Genomic DNA, 22,943 nt, shown 5'->3' on the forward strand with positions numbered 1-22,943 from the left:
AACTGAGGAGGCTGGCAGGCTATAATCCATGGGGTTGCAAAGAGTTGGACGTGACTAATACTTTCACTTTATAAAGTCTGCAATACTGACCTGATCACAATAAAATTACAAATTTTGTGTTTTTGTTTGAGATACTCTTTCTCAAAGTGTGATCCAAAGATCACCTGTGATGTTCCCAGGCTCTTCCTAAGACCTAATGAACCACAATCTCTGGAAATTGAGACCTGTGACCCTAAATTGTAAATAAAGTTCTAAGTAAGTCTGCACTGGTTGGAGCTATTGTTTTTACCAGTGCATAAATTTTCAATAAAAAGAGTTGACTTAGCACAAAATTAGCCCTCTTGATGTCATGCAATTAAGTTATAAGCTATTTGAATTAAGTGAGCTTCTATTCTTACTTAAATATATTTTATTAAGCACTTATAGGATTCTTTGTCCTATGAAACAAAGAAATCATGTCTAATTCAACATGGTTGTCTCTCTGTTTAGCTGCTGATTTTCTAGGACCTGAATGCAATATTCAACTATCAAGATGAAATGGTACCACCAAGTTAATCATGATTTTTAACTTTTTTGTCCTGTTTTATTGTGTTTAATTTGAAAAGCTTTCTCTAATCCTTAATAGAAGTGAATGAGGTATAAACTAATCAATAAGTGATTTCAGACTAGTTCTCGATTGATTTAGGCCACAGGAATACCATTTTAACTTCTCTTACCAAAAGCCAACCAACAGGAATTTCTTTTCCTGGCTAATAAGAAAAGAAATTTAACAAAATAAATCCTGAATCTAATATTTAGACTATGAATTTATGCTCACAAGTATTTCTTCAAGTTCAACTAAATATCTAAGTCACTATATATTGAAAGAACAAAGGAATAATGAAGTTATAAAATCACAGTTTTCCAACTACAGTAGTAAAACCTGATTTAGGCAAGCACCATCAATGGATGCTAAATCTAAGGGAAAAGGTTTTATTATAAACAGGATATTTAAAACATCTCAAAGTATTTCCCTTTACTTATTAATTTCCAAAGGAGAAAAGTAAATATGGAAGAGAAATTGAATGACTCTTGAACCAAATAATAAAATAATGTCAACCATGCCTTTAATTTTTATTAAAAATTCAAGTATAGAAGAATAATTTATATGCAACTCAACATTGTTTTAAAGCGGTTTTCCTATTCTGATTAAAGCTTTATATTTAAAATGCCTACATGATAATGTGCTTCACAGGCTTGAGACTATCAAACATTACCACAAAGGTGACTGTATTAGCAGCTGCATAACACTGTATATTTGTTTAGTTCAGCCTGTCATAAAGTGCTATTCATAGATGGGAAAGCAGCAAATGCTGGACTGGATGAGTTACAAGCTGGAATCAAGATTGGTGGGAGAAACATCAACAACCTCAGATATGTGGATGATAACACTCTAATGGCAGAAAGCAAAGAGGAACTAAAGAACCTCTTGATGAGGGTGAAAGAGAAGAATGAAAAAGCTGGCTAAAGACTAAATAATAAAAAAACTAAGATCATGGCATCCAGCCCCATCACTTCTTGGTAAATAGAAGGGGGAAAAGTGGAAGTAGTGACAGATTTCCTCTCCTTAGGCTCTAAAATCACTGTGGATGGTGACTGCAGACATGAAATTAAAAGATGATTGCTTGTTGGCAGGAAAGCTATGACAAACCTAGACAGTGTGTTGAAAAGCAGAGACATCACTTTGCCAACAAAGGTCCATACAGTCAAAGCTATGGTCTTCCCAGTAGTAAAATATCGCTGTGAGAGCTGGACCATAAAGACGGCAGAGTGCCGAAAAATTGATGCCTTCAAACTGGTGCTGGAGAAGACTTTTTAGAGTCTCTTGGACAGCAAGGAGATCAAACCAGCCAATCTTAAAGGGAATCAACCCTGAATATTCATTGAAAGGACTGATGCTGAAGCTCCAACATTTTGGACACCTGATGCAAACAGCTGACTCATTGGAAAAGACTCTTATGCTAGGAAAGATTGAGGGCAGAAGGAGAAGAGGGCAACAGAGGCTGAGATGGCTGGATGGTATCACTGATGCAATGGATGTGAACTTGGGCAAACTTCAGGAGATGGTGAGGAACAGGTAGGCCTAGCATGCTACAGTCCGTGAGGTTGTGAAGAGTTGGATACGACTGGATATATATATATATAACACAGTTAAGAATTTTAGTCAATTAAAATATGTAAATGCATTCCAAAATGATTAACGCTATCAATGCTAATAAATAATCCTTGAGAAGGATAGATCATCACTAAAATATTAGTTTTTTCTCAGCCAAAGGTGCATATAATCTTAATCTAATCATGAGAAAATACTGCTGCTGCAGCTAAATCGCTTCAGTCGTGTCCGACTCTGTGCGACCCCAGAGACGGCAGCCCACCAGGCTCCCCCATCCCTGGGATTCTCCAGGCAAGAACACTGGAGTGGGTTGCCATTTCCTTCTCCAATGCATGAAAGTGAAAAGTGAAAGTGAAGTCGCTCAGTCGTGTCTGACTCTTAGCGACCCCATGGACTGCAGCCTACCAGGATCCTCCATCCATGGGATTTTCCATGCAAGAGTATTGGAGTGGGGTGCCACTGCCTTCTCCAGAGAAAACACTAGATAAACACAAACTGAGAAACACTTAACTTCCTCTGTTCTTTACATATATCAATGTCCCAAAAACAAAGGCTAAAGAATCATCCATATTTAAAAAGCCTGAAGAGATGTGACGGGTTAACATGATGTCATCCTTGACTAGGGGAAATAAAAACTTCTATAAGGATATTATTGGGACAACTGACAACACTACAATAAGGACATGAGTATTTTCAGTGTTAAAGTTGAAAACTGTACTGTAGTTATGTAAGAGAACGTTCTCAGTTCTAGGAAAGACATGTTTAAGTATTAAAGGGTGAAGAGATATGATCAAAGCAACCTAATTCTCAAATGGTTCTGGTGAGAAAAACAATACTTTATACACACACGAACACACACACACAAAATAGAAAGACAAAGTGTTAAGATCTGGGCAAAAAAATTAATTTCTTAAATCTGTGTAAATGGTTTCTGAGCATTCTTTGTACTACCATACAACTTTTCTATAAGTAAAAAGTGTTTCAAAATAAAAAGTAAAATCTGATCTTTACAATTTAAAAAAAAAGAAAGAAAATAATTTGGCAGTAGGACTTAACAAAGCTGAAGAAGCATATTGAGCAGACTATAAGGCAATTCTACTATATATCTTAAAGAAACTCTTAACCATGTGCACAAGGAAATATATGTAAGAATGTTTCTTGTGACTTTGTTTCTTATAGCAAGAATTGGAAGCAGTCAAATTGTCATCAAAAATAGAATGTAAACATGAAAGCAAAAGTGTTAGTTGCTCAGTCATGTCTGACTCCATGCGATCCCAAGGACTATAGCCTGCCAGGCTCCTCTGTCCATAGGATTTCCCAACAAGAATACTGGAGGGGGTTGCCATCACTCCTCCAGGAGATATTCCCCACCCAGGAATTGAACCAGTCTTATGCATTGCAAGCAGATTCTTTACCATCTGTGGCACCAGGGAGTCATGAATTACAGCATAGTCATTAATAAACACTGTGCATTGAATACTTCAATCAGAGCTACATATGTTAAGACGGATAATCCTAAAAGCAATGTTGATGTGAAAAACTGTTTGTTGTCAAATGATATACAATGATACCAAATTTTGTAAAGTATTAAAACATAAAAAGTACTAGAGATTTATCAGTGCAAATATATGTACCTGTATATAAAAACAAGCATGATGAAAACTGAATAGTAAATTCTACATAACAATTAACCTTGGGGAGTGACCAGTGTAAACTAGGAAGGCTACACACCAAGCTTCAATTGCCTCACAGTATTTTATTTCTGTAAGAGAAGAAGCAAACCAAAATGCTAAACTATGAGAAATTTAGATAGTGACTATATGGATACATATTATCATTGTCTATCATTTTCAGTGTTTCAAAAATATTACCTAACAAATTTTGTTTAAACATTTTAAAAGTTCTAATTAAACAAAGTAAATGCAGAGAAGCTCAGTTCAATCTTCTTGGACACGAAGGAGAACCTTTGGCCACAATAAAATATAATAAACTAATGTTTAATTAATTTCTATAATATGCAAACACTCTTTGCCACTGTAAACTCATCAAAACACTTTTTCATTAATTCACAGTACTTCAGCCTTTTGTATTACAAATCCCATCATATGATTATAGATTAGTCAGTCAACTTTATTTTCTAATATGTTTAACTACTTAGCAAATCTTTGTTCTCTTATTGTTTTGCCTCACATTGGCTGTAGAGTTTACTTAAGTTGTTTTCTACAGTTCTCCTTGAAGCTGGAAAATTCATACCTGGGTTGGATGATATTTATTACGGCTAAAAAGGTATTACCCTTCATGGTTACAACAGAATTCTGAGCAGCATCAGGCCTTCATTGAGATCACAGAGCCTACAGGTCGTGGTGATTTCTTTAGCTGCACAGTATTTTTATCAAAGTTAACAGCCTGTGCAGGCATCGTATGATATGAAATGCTAACAGAAATGTGCTGCATAGACCAGGGGAAAAAGTATGAAATGTACTTTAAATTATTACAAGAAAAGAAACAGGGCTCTACAGTGGAGGAAACTGGAGATTGAAAATAGAGCATCTCAGTTTTGTTCTGCCACTCATTCCTTATGGCCTTAAGCAACCCACATCCCCTCTCTCAACCTGGGATTACTCACACAGAGATAATGACAATGTCCTGCCAACCTCACAGCATTGGTGTGAGGCCTGAAAGAGATGACACGTGCAGAAGTGCTTTGTGAACGATAAAGCATTCAAAGACCACAAAGTGTGACTGTCATTATTCTGATCCTTTCAGAGTCAAAAAATATCCTCACAAAATGAATACAATAAAATTCTCAGAAACAGACAAGGAATATTAATTTGGTAGTTTCTGGAAGCTCTGGTTTGTATGTGAGTGAGTAGATCTGCTGCAAGAAAATCTCCAAGAAAATATAAATAACTGTTATATCATAAAGATATCATAATGGAGCTCTGTTCAGAGTAGGATTATACAAGGAAGATGAAGGAAGGTGACTGAAGTACTTCCTTCCAAAATTATTTAGAGACTGAATTAATTGGTGATTGCACGAGCTGAAAGGGGGTGGCAAGATGGAAAGTGCCAAGAATGTTTGCTTTCTTCAAAGCGGTGGTTTATAAAGTATATTCAGTGGATACCTAGGGTCCCTCAGAACCTTCCTGGAATTCACGATGGCAAAATTATTTTCATAATAACACTACGATGCCATTTGCCTTCTTTGCTGTGTGGAAACTTGCACCGATAGTGAAAAAGCACTGATGGAGAAATCGCTGGTGCCTTATCACAAATCACGGCCAGGATATCAAACAGTATTAGTCATCTTTATACTCTTCACTGTCACATACTAGCAAGTTTTATAACAAATGTTTGTCTAAGAATGTCCCTGATGAAGCAATTAAAAAAAAACTTAATTATATTATATATAAACCCTTGACTCAAATTTTTTTTTATTCTGTGTGATAAAATGGCAAGTAAACAGAAAGCAATTGCTGCATACTAAACGGTAAGAGGCGTTTTAAGGAACAGTACACTTACGTGCGTGTGTGTGCTTTAACTGTCAACTGAACTAGCCATTTTTCATATAGCATCATTTTCACTTGAAGGAACAACTGACTGACAGACTACAATTTTTCAGGCTTGGGTTTTGGGCAGACATTTTTGGTAAAGAATCTGCCTGAAATGAGGGAGACCCAGGTTCGATCCCTGGGTTAGGAAGATCACCTGGACAAGGGCATGGCTACCTACTCCAGTATTCTTGCCTGGAGAATTCAATGGACAGAGGAGCCTAGTGGGCTACAGTCTGTGGGATTGCAAACAGCTGGACACAACTGAGTGATCAACAGAGAGGTAATACTGTTGCTTCAAGGAAAACAACTGAGAATATTCATTGTCAGTAATAACATTAAGGCTTTCAAGCAGAAGTTAGAAGTTTGAAAAATTTCTAATAGCCTCTGAGAGCGTTAACAGCTTCCCAGTGCTATATTTTCTGATTAGATTGGTGGTGATATTAAAAAATGGGATTTGTTTATGCTGTGTAATGAAGTGCATCAACATCTGGAAAATCTACAGAACTCAGTGAATGAATATTTTCTAAATGACCAATAAATGACATTACAGTATTATGCTTGGGTAAAGTAACTGTTCAAAGTACATGATAGATCAATGGATTTTAAAACCAGGTACAAAAAGTTCATTAAAATGTTTATGAATAATCCTTAAGAAAGTATCACTTGTTGAATTTCAGTGCAGAACTAAATAAGAATGTCCATGTCTTATGAAAATACTCCTGACTCACTTCTCCAATCAATGAAGTGGGCTAAAACCAAAACATAGAAAATGATGTAGATTTAGAATGGAGTTGAGTGATGGAGTGGAAAGAGAAGAAATTATCCAATTCTATCACATGATTCTTCAACAAGACTTGTGCACATTACAGTACATATTGCACCTCTCACACTTCAGTGTAATTTTGCTTCAAAAAAGAGCACTCAAAGATGATGTCCTGTCCAAAGGTTAACTAGACCCCTTTTGTCCAATTGTGGCAAGCATCCACCCTCCCTTATCCTCTAGTCCTGTGGTCTTTTGTCAGTGTTTGACAACTATAGAAGTATAAATGTCCAGTTCATTTAAGTTGGGTTGAAACAGTAGCATAACTCATACTACAGAAACTCCCACAAAATTTTAAACTTCAGTTGCAATTAGAGAGACTTTGCCTGAAATCACATCTCTTCTTTCCTTTCCCTGTCCTGCCCTTTCCCATTTATTACTTCCTAACTCTTCTCTCACTTTATTATTTGTAAATAAATCCTCAGTGTAGCATTCTAGAGAATTCTAGTGTGGATCCTAGTAGATTCTGGTGTAGATTCTAGTGTAGCTTCTAGAGAATCCAACATCAAACAGCTAGTTAAAAGCCATTTACTTATTTGATCAATGCTGCTCTTTGAATTCCTGGTATATGATAATCAACTTGATTACCACAGTAATAAAAAGGTTAGTGTACAACTTCATTTTCTATCAACATAATTCTAGCTAAATATAAAGTGAATGAATTAGGAAAGGAGAAAGTATAATTCTGCCAACAACAACAACAACAAAATTCTGGTTATGGTCTTTGGTTCATTTTTTTCACATGCAACATTTCTGAGTCCTTGACATTAAAACATTCTTTTAGAAAACAGGCTACAAGGAAAAGGAAATACTAGAACAGTCCTGTGATGGGACAGAAGGAATCGAAGTACATAGAACCATATGAGCAAAATGTAGGTCAAGATAATAATCAGTGAAGAGGAAATGACTGAAAACAATACCAATGTCCAGTGAGAAGTTGACTCCTGAACTGATTTCCCTAATGAAATGCGAAGGATCAGGATAAAAAGGAAGGTAATGGATAAGAAGGTGAATGAGCACCCAGAAAATACTGACATGGAAAAAAAGGCAGGGGAGGGACTGACCAGGGAGAGGTGAGGTGAGCAGGCAACATTCAAAGGTTCCAGACATCTCTCTCTGGCGCTGACAGCACAGAGAGCAGTACTCTAGACGGTACAGCCAGTTTCACAGTGTAAGTACCCACACTGCCATTTCCTTCTCGGCAGTATTCCATCTAGACCAATATGCATTTTCTCACACTCTTCTGCATTATTCCATTAACATGTGTTTTTATCCTCTTCCCTTTTATCTACACTTCAATTGCTCCCTAAATCATTACATAAAGAGACCACAAACTTCGACTCTGGGCAACACACAATTCCCTAAAAATCAATACGCAAAGAAGAAAGTGGGTAGGATATATTACACATTTTCCACCTATTCTGTTTTAGGCTTACCTTAAAAGCCAGTTTCTTTCTTTTTTTTTTTAAGCACCCAAGAGAAAACACACATCATAGAAACCTGTTCTGAACAAAACTGTTATCTACCAACAATTTCCTTTGCCAGTCTCAAAGGACAGTGGGAGAAAAGAGTTCCAGGCATGTATGTGTCTATAAAGTCAATATCTAAAGAGACAAAAACTGGGTAGAGACCTTCAATAAGACTGTTCTGATAACTGTGCTTAAGTCAGGAATACATCACTTTTAATACTTCAAGCATATAACACACATCTGATCATGACTATGCATGTTTGTCATCTTATATCTCTTTATGTTTCAGTTCAGTTCAGTCACTCAGTCATGTCTGACTCTTTGTGACCCCCTGGACTGCAGCACACCAGGCTTCCCTGTCCATCACCATCTTCCAGAGCTTACCCAAACTCATGTCCATCGGGTCGGTGCTGTCATCCAACCATCTCATCTTCTGTCGTCCCCTTCTCCTCCCACTTCAATCTTTCCCAGCATTGGTCTCTTCAAATGAGTCAGTTCTTCGCATCAGGTGGCCACAGTATTGGAACTTCAGCTTCAGCATCAGTCCTTCCAATGAATATTCAGGACTGATTTCCTTTAGGATTGATGGTTGGATCTCCTTGCAGTCCAAGGGATTCTCAGAGAGTCTTCTCCAGCACCACAGTTCAAAATCATCAATTCTTTGGCGCTCAGCTTTCTTTACAGTCCAACTCTCACATTCATATACAACTACTGGAAAAACCATAGGTTTGACTAGACAGACGTTGGTTGTCAAACTAATGTCTCTGCTTTTTAATATGCTGTCTAGGTTGGTCATAGCTTTTCTTCCAAGGAGCAAGCATCTTTTAATTTTATGGCTGCAATTTCCATCTTCAATGATTTTGGAGCCCTCAAAAATGAAGTCTGTCACTGTTTCCATTGTTTCCCCATCTATTTGCCATGAAGTGATGGGACCGGATGCCATGATCTTAGTTTTCTGAATGTTGAGTTTTAAGTCAACTTTTTCACTCTCCTCTTTCACTTTAATCAAGAGGCTCTTTAGTTCTTCTTCTTCGCTTTCTGCCATAAGGGTGGTGTCATCTGCATATCTGAGGTTATTGGTATTTCTCCCGGCAACCCAGTTTGTACTTTGTCCAGCCCAACATTTCGAATGATGTATTCTGCATCTAAGTTAAATATGCAGGGTGACAATACACAGCCTGAACATACTCCTTTCCCGATTTGGAACCAGTCTACTGTTCCATGTCCAGATGTAACTGTTGCTTCTTGATCTGCATACAGATTTGTCAGGAGGCAGATAAGGTGGTCTGGTATTCCCATCTCTTTCAGAATTTTCCATAGTTTGTTGTGATCCACACAGTCAAAGAATTTAATGTAGTCAATAAAGGCTTTGGTATAGTCAAAAAAGCAGAAGTAGATGTTTTGCTGGAACTCTCTTGCTTTTTCTATGATTTTTATGCTTAAATGTTATCAATAAAGCACTCTTATAGGCAGAATTGTAGGACATATGAGAGGAAAAAAAAAAAAATCACATGGTAGGTAGCCCGTTTTAAAATTAACCCAGATTATTATTTATAACAGTTCAAATGAAACAATAGTTTGGAATGATATTTGAAAATTTCCTTCTACTATTAATCTGTTTTATTAGTTGTTTTTGGTAGAGAGCCTAACATGACAAGCATAAAGTGATTTCTAAACAGCTTCTATGGAAACACAGCCCTAGGACACAGAAATCTCTCAGAAATAGCATCAGGATGGACTTTAGTTGGGCTAACCAAGAATCCTCTCATTAAGAGATGATCTGTTATTGAAATAGCTTCACCTTTGAACTTTATTTTTTAAAAGTTTCTTGAACACAAAATAATTCTCTTCTCCTGAATTTAAGACTAAGTACCAGCTGCATGATGCCAGCATATAAATAAAGTCACAGAACTAAAAAGCTGTCAAGGTGAGGACAGGAGCATTTGGGACATGTGCCAGGATACAGCATGGGTCTAGCATCAGAGTACATAATGCAGTTAGCTGCATTAATGTATTTCAATCAATTTGTATCATTATCATTAAAAAAAAAAAAATCAAACTCCACAAAAAGAACTTACCTTTTATGGTGAGGGAAAAAAAAAAAAGGCAAAAAGGTCTTGATCTAGAAATATCTTCGAAATGCCAGGCATCAGGGAGCTCCAAGCACAAATATCAGGGTAGCTTCCTGATTGTGGGGACTAAAATGACCAAGACCAACACAGTCCCTCAGGTCATCTCTCAAGTATGTGTTGGAAGTGCAGAGGACTGGGGAACAAGTTGACGTTTACAGCTGTATTCATCCTCAGAAATGACCATATATTGGGCAAGTTCAGAAGTTTTGTATGAGACTTCTTAACTTGAGCAAAGACAGCATTCCTGCCACTAAGATTTTGTCCAAAATGCATAAACATTTTCTATTTATTTACAAAAGGAAGACCACAATTAAATATAGCCTCTGCTCTTACTGAAATCAATTTTTAAAAAGAAATTTAACAAAGGACCTCAGCCATTTTAGGAAAGAGGCATTTTATTATATTGTAAAAAATAGCAATAAATATATGGAAGGCAAAAGGTAAAATAGTTTATGCCTTTCATAAATGACCAAGACATAAGAGTATGCATTAACGTACAACACAGGTAAATCAACGAGCACTAGCAATACTGGCTTTTCTTTTAATGACCTATTATTAATATAACCTGTGGGCTTCCCCACTGGCTCAGACAGAAAAGAACCCACCTGCCAATGCAGGAGACCTAAGAGAAGTGGGTTCAATACCTGGGTTGGGAAGATCCCATGGAGAAGGAAATGGCAACCCATTCCACTATTCTTGCCTTGCAAATTCCATGGACAGAGGAGCTGGCAGGCTACAGTCTATGGGGTCACAGAGAGTCAGATATTACTGAGCACATACACACACACAACATCGCACGAAGCCCTGATGTGTCATATATCTGAAATACTAACAATTTACCAACACACCAACAGTGCTTCAGTTCTTCTACTTAATCACATTTATCACAAAAAAAATTTCTCTCCAAACTGATGACAGATATACTTCAATGGAAACAAAATCAATTCTTAATAATTACATGTTTAATCCTTTAAAAGTGATTGATTTAAACAGTCCTCAACTTCTGTTTCCAAGGAAATACTGAAACATTATTTTGTAAAAATCCTTTCCCTTTTTATATTGTAGAAGACAGTTGACTTACAATATTATTCATTTTATATCTATTTATCTTATACCTAGTAGTTTGTATTCGAAATACTGAAATTATTAAAAGCATGTTATCTATGGGTTAGGATAGTGATACATATGTACCAATTATGATTTAATCAGCTCTGGGTATGAAAATTATCATCAGGTGATCAAGAAAACTACTTTTTCTTAAGAGTTGAAATCCTCCCTGCCTTCTTATAGAGAAGATTCTGCAGAACAAGGTACACATATTCCAAATGCTCCCACACCACTTCCCCATTCCCCTCCCAGCCATCTTCCATCTTTCTAGGTTAATATGTGTCATTTAAGTGCCTAACTTATCATGGAGAATGACCTCAACAAGGGATAAAATTAGATTTAGTGAGGAATTTCCAATGTGTTTGACTAAAAGCGACAAAGAATTATTGTATATATTAAACACTCCATGCCATTAGGGTGTACTAGGCTTTTGCATTTTAAAGACAAACGTTTGATAAGGTTCAATTAGACATATTTTTTCATTTACTATGTCTAAATGAGAAGGAAATGCTACATTGGAAAAATGCTCAGAAAAAGCCCAAGTGTACAGAACTGAAGATTATGCATGCTTTGGTAGAAATCTCTGTGTTACACTTTTTCTAGATGTAATTTCAAGAAGCACCCTAGACAGTGTGGGTTGGGCTAGCATATAGTTTATTTTGACTTCTATGGAACAACAGGGATTTTCATGTTTCAATAAATTTCTAACCATAACCACAAACGATATCTTTGGACTTCACCAAATAGAAAGCAAAAAAAAAAAAGCTAAATGGGGCACCAAGACCTTTATTTACAATGGCAAAGAAAAGAGAAAGGAGTGCTGAAGGCATCTGTTTTGATGATGAAAATGGAGTAGTACCTGGTGCTCAGTAATCCTCATCAATGAATCATTCTACAACCAATTTAATACACATGAAGGATACTTTCCTGTTTGTAAATAATTCACTTCTTCACTTTACAAGCATCTACTGAGGTCTGATATGAACTTAAACATTAGCAAGTTCCTCTATACTCTAAACCACACAGGGATTTGAGGAATAAAGAGAATGAAAAAAAAAAAAATTCAGAAGGAAGGTCAATAAGATGAAGTACTTATTTTAAAAGCAGTTTTGATAATACTGTTAATATATTCATAAAAGTGTTGTATAATTTCAAGAAACCTTAAACTTTATAGTTTATCTTCAAAGAAAATGGATATGGGACAATGCTAGCTCTGTTTCATAGAAAACTTCAGGCTGAAGTAGTGTTACATATATCCATTGATTTCCACACATTTTTTTCACCAAATACTCAGATGCCAAGCTCTGGGTTGAGACCTGAAGATACTATAATGCTATATCATATCTCTTTCTCAGTTTAGTTAATGGTTAAGAGAAAGACAGACAAATAGTAATAAAACAAGTTACTAAGTATGCAATTACAAAATAAGGTATGATCCAAAGAAAAGAAATGCAGAGCTAGCAATATCTGTAACAAATTACACGAACCTGGGCTTGGGGTAACTGAAGATAGGGGACAAAGAAGGCTTTATTTAAAGAAATGCTTGGGTTGAGAGTAAAGAATGGCTGGACCTCAACAGAAAGCAGGTGAGATCTGACAAAAGCAACAAAATGCACAGAATCCCTATCATGGGCAGGGATTGGGAGAAGGAAAAAAGAAGAGGTCACCAAGGAGCAAAAATAAACAATGAAAATGGAATATCAACAGTCAAGTAAGCAGAGGAACCTGAAAAAAGACTTTTACCCCAGGTTACATAGGAACCAACTCTTGAGGACACCTTCAGTGGTCATACAAGCAGACCCAGTAACAAGACAGTTTTAGTGTACTCTGGTAAGGGAAATCTCTAAGGAAAATCAATCTCTCACTCTGATCATACTATTTTTTTTTTTAAGCAAAAGTATATAAAAAGAGAACCTTCAGGATAGTGTCTACATCTCAGCAGGCAGACATAATGATAATAAAGATAGTGAAGAGGCACCCACAGGGAGATGTAGTGATTTTTCATTTGGAGCGCAGATTCATATTTGTTCAGTTTATTTGTTTTCTTTTTCTTTTGTTTGCTTGTTTTACAGAATACAGGGGTTTTGCATGCATTATTTTATTTAAAATGGTACGTGAAAATGGGAGGCAAGGGTGGAGAGGAGGCAGGTAACAGACCTTGTGGGGACATTTAGGCAACATTAATAACTACGGTCTCCATCTTAAAATCAATGAAGATAATGAGGGCTATTCACATGGGAGTAAAATTGAATTTTCAAAAGATCACTTTGGATGAAGTGGGGCAGAAGGTTATATGAAGCTGAGTAGATGCAGAGACCCTGGTTAATCAACGCTTGTAGTCTTCCAGGACTCAGATGCTGTCACAGGAAATGGACGGCAGTGGATGAACATAAGACCAATAGGACTCTGTGGTAGAAGCAACATGAGGAATGAGGTAGCAAAAGGTTTCAAGGATAAGTTTGAGACATGGCTCTTATACAACTGGATGTGTTGTGGCTGTTCTTCACTAAGTAAACACTGGCAGAGAAGCTGGTTCAGTCTAGAGCATGCTGAGTCTGAGGTGCCCTTGAGATAGACAAGTGGAGATGTCAGACAGATAATTAAATGAAGCCTGGAGTTCAGATAAGAAATCTGGCATAGCAATCAGATAGAATAGCAGAGTGGCAAAAATGCCATTTTTACGATAATATGTCTAGCGTAAAACAGTACTTAAGAAATAAGAATTAAGAAAAAGTTATGAAATATGTATATATTCTAGAGATCTTAAGTTCAATTCATAATAATAGTCTATTGCATTTGTTATTCCTTTGGTTTCAAAGTAGTGTTAATTAAGATACAAGACATTAAACATTAATTAGCAAATGTATTCTCCTTCACCAGTTTATCAGATTAGTCAACTAGTAATATACTGGAGTTTGGAAGGAATAAAGTGAAAGTGAAAGTTGCTCAGTCGTGTCCGACTCTTTGCGAACCCATGGACCATACAGTTTATGGAATTCTCCAGGCCAGAATACTGGAGTGGGTAGCTATTCCCTTCTCCAGGGGATGTTCCCAACCCAGGGGTTGAACCAGATCTCCCGCAATTCAGCATTTCAGATGGATTCTTTACCAGCTGAGCCACAAGAGAAGTCCTTGGAAGGAATAAACAAAATACTGAATATATTTAAATTTAAAAATTTAAACCCAAGCAACAAAGAATTTCAAGTAACCTTGAGGGACAAAAACATTCATTCTCAAGACCACACTTGGGACCACAAAGCAGAACTTAAGAGGAGTTAGTTTAACAAATGAATGCAACTGGAATCTTTTATAATAATAATAAATATCACAAAAAGGCAGTTAATAATTTGGGGTAATGACATACAAAACACAATAAACAAGTTACAATATACACTCACTTCCAGAAGCTCTTTGATTAAAATATTTAGTTTACTCTGTTCAAGGATCACACTATCCCTGAAAGAATCACATTTACGCACACCTACAAAGGCAGAGGTTAATGTGTCTTTTGTTCTTTTGTTTTACTTTAGCAGTTTAAAACAGTAATTTGGAAGAAGACTTTGGGTTTTCATTTTGCAATATGCTACTTCTGATGCTGCTAAGTCGCTTCAGTCGTGTCCGACTCTGTGCGACCCCATAGACGGCAGCCCATCAGGCTCCCCGGTCCCTGGGATTCTCCAGGCAAGAACACTGGAGTGGGTTGCCATTTCCTTCTCCAATGCATGAGAGTGAAAAGTAAAAGTAAAGTCGCTCAGTCGTATCCAACTCTTCGCAACCCCATGGACTGCAGCCCACCAGGCTCCTCCATCCATAGGATTTTCCAGGCAAGAGTACTGGAGTGGGGTGCCATCGCCTTCTTCGTTTGCAATATGATAACTCAATAAATCAAAAGTGGAAATTATCTCCACCCTGCCTTTATGACGATAATATGGTAGGTAAATAAAAATTTTAATATCTTCCTAAACACTTTAATAAATAATATAAGAAATATCTTTTTAAAAGAAAAGCAGCTAAATAAGCAGTGTATGTGTATACATACACAAAAAAAGCAAAAATACTTATAAAACAAAACCAAAAATTGTTCACAACTCTTACAACAATAAAAGTACTTGGTCTATCTTTCCAAGTATTTAAAAACTGATAACTAACCTAATACTAACCTGTCTCCATTTTTCAAATGGTTAAGGTAAATTATTCTGATGTTTAAAAGTGAAAGTGTTAGTCGCTCAGTCATGTCTGACTCTTGCAACCCCATGGACTGTAGCCCAGCAGGCTCCTCTGTCCATAGGATTCTCCAGATAAGAATACTGGAGTGGGTTGCCATGCCTCCTCCAGAGGAACTTACAGATCCAGGGATCCGACTGGGGTCTCTTATGACTAACCTGAAACGGCAAACCTACACTAGCACCTTCTGGGAAGCCCAAGCTTTTTTAAGCTTTTCTGCATAAAAGCTTAGTAAACTTCATACTTACAGATGAAAATCAAATGGCAAAGCTTATATTTTGTAAATTTAACCTTTACTCTTAACTGTCACGTAGGTCTTTGGTTCTTCCAAAAAGTCCAGTTCTTTTCCTCCTTAGGGTACAGTTTAGTTCAGTTCAGTCACTCAGTCATGTCCGACTCTTTGCAACTCCATGGACTGCAGCATGCCAGGCCTCCCTGTCCATCACCAACTCCCAGAATTTACTCAAACCAATGTCCATTGAGTCAGTGATGCTATCCAACCATCTCATCCTCTGTCGTCCCCTTCTCCTCCTGCCCCCAATCCCTCCCAGCATCAGGGTCTTTTCCAATGAGTCAGCTCTTCCCATGAAGTGGCCAAAGTATTGGAGTTTCAGCTTCAACATCAGTCTTTCTAATGAACGCCCAGGACTGATCTCCTTTAGGATGGACTGGTTGGATCTCCTTGCAGTCCAAGGGACTCTCAAGAGTCTTCTCCAACACCACAGTTTCAAAGCATCAATCCTTTGGCGCTCAGCTTTCTTTATAGTCCAACTCTCACATCCATACATACCTTAGGATACAGTGCTCCACAGTATCAGCTGCAGATTGCTTCTAGAATCTTCATGGTTAATAAAATCTGCAAATCTCAAGTCCAGTACCTGTATATAAAATGACAGTACAGTAGTCCTTCCTTATCCCCAGATATAAAAATCTGTGAATACAGGCGGCTAACTGAATTTACATAGGCTTTCTTCTAAATCTCTATGAAGCTAAATAACTCTTAAGCATCCATCAGGTCTCTGCTCAGTTTTCTTAATATTCCCCATGTAGGGGAATATTAAGCAAGCCCTCCCTGCTTGCTGCCTCTCTCATCGTGAACTGTTCTTTTCTTCACGCCAGTTGTCATCTTTCCTGGAGTAGGAAATGTCAGCCTACTCCAGTATTCTTGCCTGGACAATCCCATGGACAGAGGAGCCTCACTGGCTGCAGTCCACGGGTCACAAAGAGTTGGACATGACTGAACATGCATGCATGTAAAAACTGTCACTTACTGTGCTTCTTTGTTTAATCTGGCTTCCCTAACACAATATAAGAGTCATAAGGGAAATATTCACGTCAATTTTATGTTTCAAGAGCAACACATATTTTAGGGGCTTAGTAAATATTTATTAAGTGAAAACAAATGAATCAAAGATGACTGAGTAGATGAGTAAAATAAAGTCAGAGAACCACAAATAGATATGCATTACAATGTTCATTTAAAAGTTATTTAAGTGGAGACACTTTGAAAATAAGTGAGATACTTCTCTGAGAATTTCTCACTCAGTATCATAGGATACAACTGTCAAGCATGGTGATTTTTCAATAGGGAATACTGCCAGATTTCAGAGTGCCCTCTAGGAAGTCAATTTGAATTTTAAAACAATTCAAAATGGAAAACAGGGAGAAAAACTAAAAAAAATAAAATCCTCGACTAAACAAAATCATTTCCTCACTCCTGAAAATTTAATATCACACACGATACAAAATAAATAATAAATGTGAAACGAATGAATAAATGCCTAATATTCCTACAACTGTTCTCACAGTTTTAAGTGTAGACAGAAAAAAAAGTGAATTTATATACAACACTTCAATATTCTTACAAAATTTACAGAAAAGTTAGGATATAGAATTTTTGCCAGCATATTTGTTTCTGTGGACCCGGAAAGAATTTAGAATGTCAGGAACAAAGTATCTTCAAATTGAAGGATTCACAAACACCAATAAAAATAACTTACAAATCTCACAGAAATGCATACATTCTTTCCTAGTTAATTCACCATACTGGCTCATTTGGGGGGCTTTAAAAAAAGAAGAGAAAAATCATTTAGCTATATATGAACTCAGGAGCTGTCACCTGGGGAGACCTCAGCTCAGGGGAAAGTAATACCAGCATAGCAGAAACAGGCTGGAAAGGCAGGTTCTCAGGTAACCCCAGCATTTCTCTGAAATGCTCAATTTCCAAAAACCAATGAATTTTTAAACATAATTTTAAACTTTTTATTTTATATTGAAATATAGCCAATTAACAATATTGTTATAGTCTCAGGTGGAGAGCAAAGGGACTTAGCCATACAGATACATGTATGCATTCTCGCCTGAACTCTTCTGCCATCCAGGCTGCCACATAACACTGAACAGAGTTCCTTGTGCTATTAGTAGGTCTTTGTTGATTATCCATTTTAAATATTGTTGTTCACTTGCTAAGTCGTGACACCATGGACTGTAGCCCATCAGACTCCACTGCCCATGGAATTTCCCAGGCAAGAATATTGGAGTGAAATGCCATTTTCTTCTCCAGGGGATATTCCTGACCCAGGGATCATCAAACGTGTGTCTCCTGCTTGGCAGGCAGGTATTTTACCACTGAGCCACCTGAGGACGCAATTTTAAATACAGCAGTTTGGTTTTTTTTTCCCCCCAAACCAACAAATTTCTTTTTTCCTTCCTTTCTTTTTCTTCTTCTTTCATGATTTATTAATACTACATATCAGTCTTATATATAACAAACACTCAATAATTAATATAAAAGCCAGGGAGATTGGAGAGGCATGAAGGTATCACATTCTTATTTGCAGAGACAGATAAGACAGGGCAGCACTGAGTCCAGGGTCAGTCTAGACACAGAATTCTAGCAGTTGCCTGTCTTTTCAGCCCCTGCCCCATATAACCTAAAAGAAGGGTTTGACTGATAAGGATCTCTTAAAAGGTAAAATATTTCTGTGAGAAAATGATAAAAGCTAAACAGAGAGTTGAATCAATATAGACATGTTATAGAGGAAAAAAAAATTTTCTTTTTGGTAATTTGTAATAGTGTATGGTGCGTCAAAAAATCAAGGGCTTGCGATCAGATGGACCTAGTGTGAGTGCAAATCGTGCCACATATGAGCTGAATGACCGTGATTAAGTTCCGTATATTCTCTGAATCTTAATTTTCACAACTGTAAAAATAAGAGCAACAACTATCTTTCAGAATTATTCTGAAAATTAAGTTGGAATGTGTGCAAAGTACTTGCTGTAACTGCAGTTGTTGTAGCTTCCATTAGTAGAGTGGAGGAGGAGTAGAGAAGATCAAGATGCACCCCCTCCCGATCGAGCTGAAGAAGATGAATCAGCCTTGTCACTAAGCCCAAAGTAGCAGCAGCCCTTCCAGTGCCTCCGCCTTAGAACATCTTTCTCATATGAAAATCTGGACTCATTCCAGGTCTCTGCCAATTGGAACGACAATGACTGGCTCAAATCTCCATTACAATCAACACTATTCTATAACCAGTTTACTATTCAAGCTACAGCTGTGAGTAAATACTACCTGCTGTCCTGAAACCACCTCCCTCACTTATTTGCCTTACGCAAATAGACTTTATTCTGAATAGCTTTCAGTATGATCAGATCTCAAAGCCAACATTCAGTATCCTAGACCCTACTTTCCACATGACCTAATTTATGCAAATGAGACACTGTACCACTTTCCACCATTAATTTTCACATACTTTTAATACAATTTGAATCTAAGGTTCTGACATTTAATGACAAGACAAAGACAAGTCATGCAAGAATTACAAACATCTTCTTTGTGGAATCCACCATATTTATCAAAATCTGGAAAATAAAAATAACTCTCTCTTAAGGTGAGGTTTCTAAAATTAGGTCTAGGTGACTGTAACTGAGAACAGACAATTTATGATGCATCTTGTCAACCCAGGAAGACCAACTCTTTTCGTACTCTTTCCCTCTGATGACCCTCTCTGAAATTCAGAAAACTTAATCTCCCACATTTTCAACTGCTTATTTTTTACTGCCAAGTCCCATCAATTTGGCAAGTAGATGAGAGCAGTAATCACTGGAGAAAATGTAGGAGAAAAAAAATGAGCCAAATCATCTGATTTTGTTTCAATAGTCTATTTAATCTGCACAATGAGTCAGCCCACGTGTTCCTACTAAAGGTAATTATGAGTATTTTGTAATTTTTGCTAAAAAAAAAAAAAAAGCTCTTGTCTATAATAAAGCACGCTGTATCTTGTGTCCTTAAGGAAGAGGGATAGAAATAGTTGCTAAGGTAATAGTCTGGGATTAGCATCTTATTTTCATAATAATGAATGTTTTGACTTCAACAATGAATAGGTTTCCTTATTAGTACAATCAAAATTCAATTTGAATAAAGCTTTGGTAGTGGCTTTTAAGGAAACAAAGTACATCGATAATATAGAATGTTTCCTTAAGAATACAGAGTTACTGCTGTTTCCTTTTCTTCTAGTCAAAAATCAATGTCACACTATGCCATAATGAATGGCTGCTTGCCAGCTGCACTTAACTGACTGAAACTCATCATTCCTTTAAAATCTATTCTCCTAGCAAGAGTAATTTAATAACCTGACTTGAGTTTGTGATTTGATTCAGACGTAGCATCTAACCATGGTTTGGAAAACATTAAACACATAGGGGAAAAGGCTGTCTTGATTAGTATTACAGATGTTTACAACATAGCCAATTTTTAAAGGAAGGACAGGAACTACAGCCAATTATTAGTACAGATTCACACCTGTTGTCTGTCATGCTTCAAACTCCTAGGTGTGAGATTTAGTCAAGGCAAATGGAAATGAAGAAGGACCAGCTGCAAAACCTGATTTTGTTCTCAAACAGTAATTAAAAGGAAAAACTGCACAATGTGTCGTCTATATGACAATACCATTATTTCATGTCAGGAATAGTTTCATTTTTTTTTTTTTTTAACAGATTTATGTTGCTGTCAAGTCTGTTATAAAGGCTAGTACTCATAGGTCTAAGCTATGGACCTAATTTATAGTATTGGTAGTCACTCCAATTAGCTTTGCTAAATTTCTCTTTCAAGCATGTTAGTCTGATGTCAGAAAAATTAAACATCATCACCTACCCCAATCCCCACTCCTAAATCTCTGCCACAGTGAACTATGTATTAGATATAAGACCTACTCAGACCTTAGGTCTTATAAATACTCAATGCTTTTAAAATGTAAACCATCAAGCACCGAAAACACACGTGGTAAAACTGTAATCCCTGAGCACATCTGGGGCAAGTCAATCCTACAGTTTTATCCACACACTCTTGCTCGAAACTCCTTATTATAACAATACCTTATGTTTTTATGTTTGAATTATACAGACATTTAATATTTGCATCTTATTTTCTAAGACAATGATATACGCTTTTAAATATGACCAATAAGAGTATATTCATCTGAAATATCTGTAAATATACTCTAAGTTACCATGGGTATGCCTCACTTGTGGAAAATAATTCCAATGCATAAGTAGATCTTTGCAAAAAAAAAAAAAAAAGATCACCTTAAACACACTCATCATTGTTTTGTATCATGTATCAAATAGAAAATACGATCAGCTTCATCAAAACTTTATCTCTACAGAAGACAGTAAGTTGAATGCAAAGATGAAATATGCAAGCTTTGGAGCTAGACAAACACAGATGTAAAATCTGTGTCTACAACTTACTAGCTGTGTGATTTGAGGGTAAGTCATTTAACAGTTCTAAATGTTAAATTTCTCATCTGAAAGAAAGGAGATGATATTTGCTTCAAGTTAAATAACACATGTAAAGCATCAAGCATGAATAAAACAATTAAAAATATTAATGCCAATTAATGCCATTATCCGACTTACAAGAAATGATTGTTACTGACAGAGTATAACTGACCACAGCATTTATGAATCAAAAAAGCAAAGTGTTACTTATTATGGCATTTATAGTTAAGGACCAATGTCTAGTCAAATGAATACTGTTTTTCACTTTTAATATCTTCATACAAAAGTACAAATTACATTTATACACACACATATAAATATGTTTATGCATACACATACATATATACATATATATATATCTTTTCCACCAAGGAGGAAACCACTAGATTTTCTATGTCTCCAGATGATTTCTAGCATCAAATAACTTGAAACAAAATAAATGGACAAAAAAAAAATTTTACAGTCAATGAAAATAGGTATTCACAATTATTGTTTAGGTATTTGAAGCCTGTAGGGAAAACAAATTTGTGAAATTTTAAAATGTCCTAACATTCTATTTGGAAAATATGATCCCCCTGACTCTACTATGAAAAATGCCCTTAATCAATCTGTGAAACAGATTTCTTTCCAGATAATGAAGAAGTGTTTACTGAGAGGGTTGTGCATTGTAGAACTATTTTGTTTTGAAGTGAAGGCTAAATTAAAAAGGATAATTGAGAAAATAGAATATTTGTTTCCCTTACCATAAATTATTGCTGAATATACTTTAGGGAAAGAGACAGCAAAAGAGAGCAGGATGAGGATGGTCATGTGCTGCTCAGCTATCACTCAGACTAGCAATAAATCAATCTCTTTGAGATGCTGATTTTAACACATGGCTAAAATATATCAGCAAAGAAAGAATCCAATCTCTTCCAAGATTATTTATGACAAAGCACCCCTAACTGAAGTCCAATTTGTTTGTGGAACTGCAGTCATTCTGATTCAACTAAACAATAAATGAAGCTGCCTTTCACAGTTCCAACTCTGGAGCATAAAAGAAAACAAAAGAGAAATGCATGATGACAATATTTCACAATCCGGGGACCCAGATAAAGGACCAGTGGGGAAAGCAGTTACTGAAGCAGTGGGAAAAAATCTAACAGGACTCAAAGAACAATTCATTAACCTAAACCACCCGTGTTCTTTGTGTATCACTGAGTGAGTCACTCGTGTCATGCAAATAAGCTAGCTGGGGGCTTTTCATTTTTTTTTAATTGCTCTTCCTTCTGAAGGCCTCCTGCATCACCAAATTGCCAGACATGTCAGATGACCACTCTAAATGTTCTTTCAGCTCAACCAAAGACAAAAGCACAGCTAGACCATGACTACTAGATAGAAGAACAGCAAATACGAGCAGCTAAGAACAGAGATAAGTTAGAATTTCCCCAAAAAGCAAACAGAAATAATGTGCATGTTCCTCAGCTAATTAAGTTTGGACTCTGACATACTGTTATCTTCCACAATGACTCAATTATTTAGAAACAACCCATCATCCTGTTTTCTATAATCATTTCTTATTTTGTTACATTTAGTAAGGTGTATTTTACTAGGGAAGAAAAAGAAGACCATATGATATTTTTTGTCCTATAACAAATCTCTTTTTGTGCACTTTTCCTTGTGACTCAAGTGTCTAAAAGTGAAAAAGAGTGTTACCAAAAAAAAAAA

General features: G+C 36.5%; 1 protein-coding gene and 1 long non-coding RNA gene across 2 annotated transcripts in view; both read right to left on the minus strand.

Annotated features, from left to right (window-relative positions):
• IMMP2L (IMP2 inner mitochondrial membrane peptidase-like (S. cerevisiae)) overlaps nucleotides 1-22,943 on the minus strand; it is a 960,253-nt gene that overhangs the window by 601,892 nt on the left and 335,418 nt on the right. The gene's annotated exons all lie outside the window — the stretch shown is intronic.
• Nucleotides 16,198-22,943, minus strand: part of LOC104981911 — a 24,790-nt gene continuing 18,044 nt past the window's right edge. Inside the window, exon 3 of the long non-coding RNA XR_824433.1 lies at nucleotides 16,198-16,336. This is a non-coding gene — a long non-coding RNA (uncharacterized LOC104981911). The remainder of the gene's footprint in view (nucleotides 16,337-22,943) is intronic.

This window comes from Bison bison, unplaced genomic scaffold (genome assembly GCF_000754665.1).
Source record: "Bison bison bison isolate TAMUID 2011002044 unplaced genomic scaffold, Bison_UMD1.0 scf7180017864525, whole genome shotgun sequence".
Lineage (NCBI taxonomy): Eukaryota > Metazoa > Chordata > Mammalia > Artiodactyla > Bovidae > Bison > Bison bison.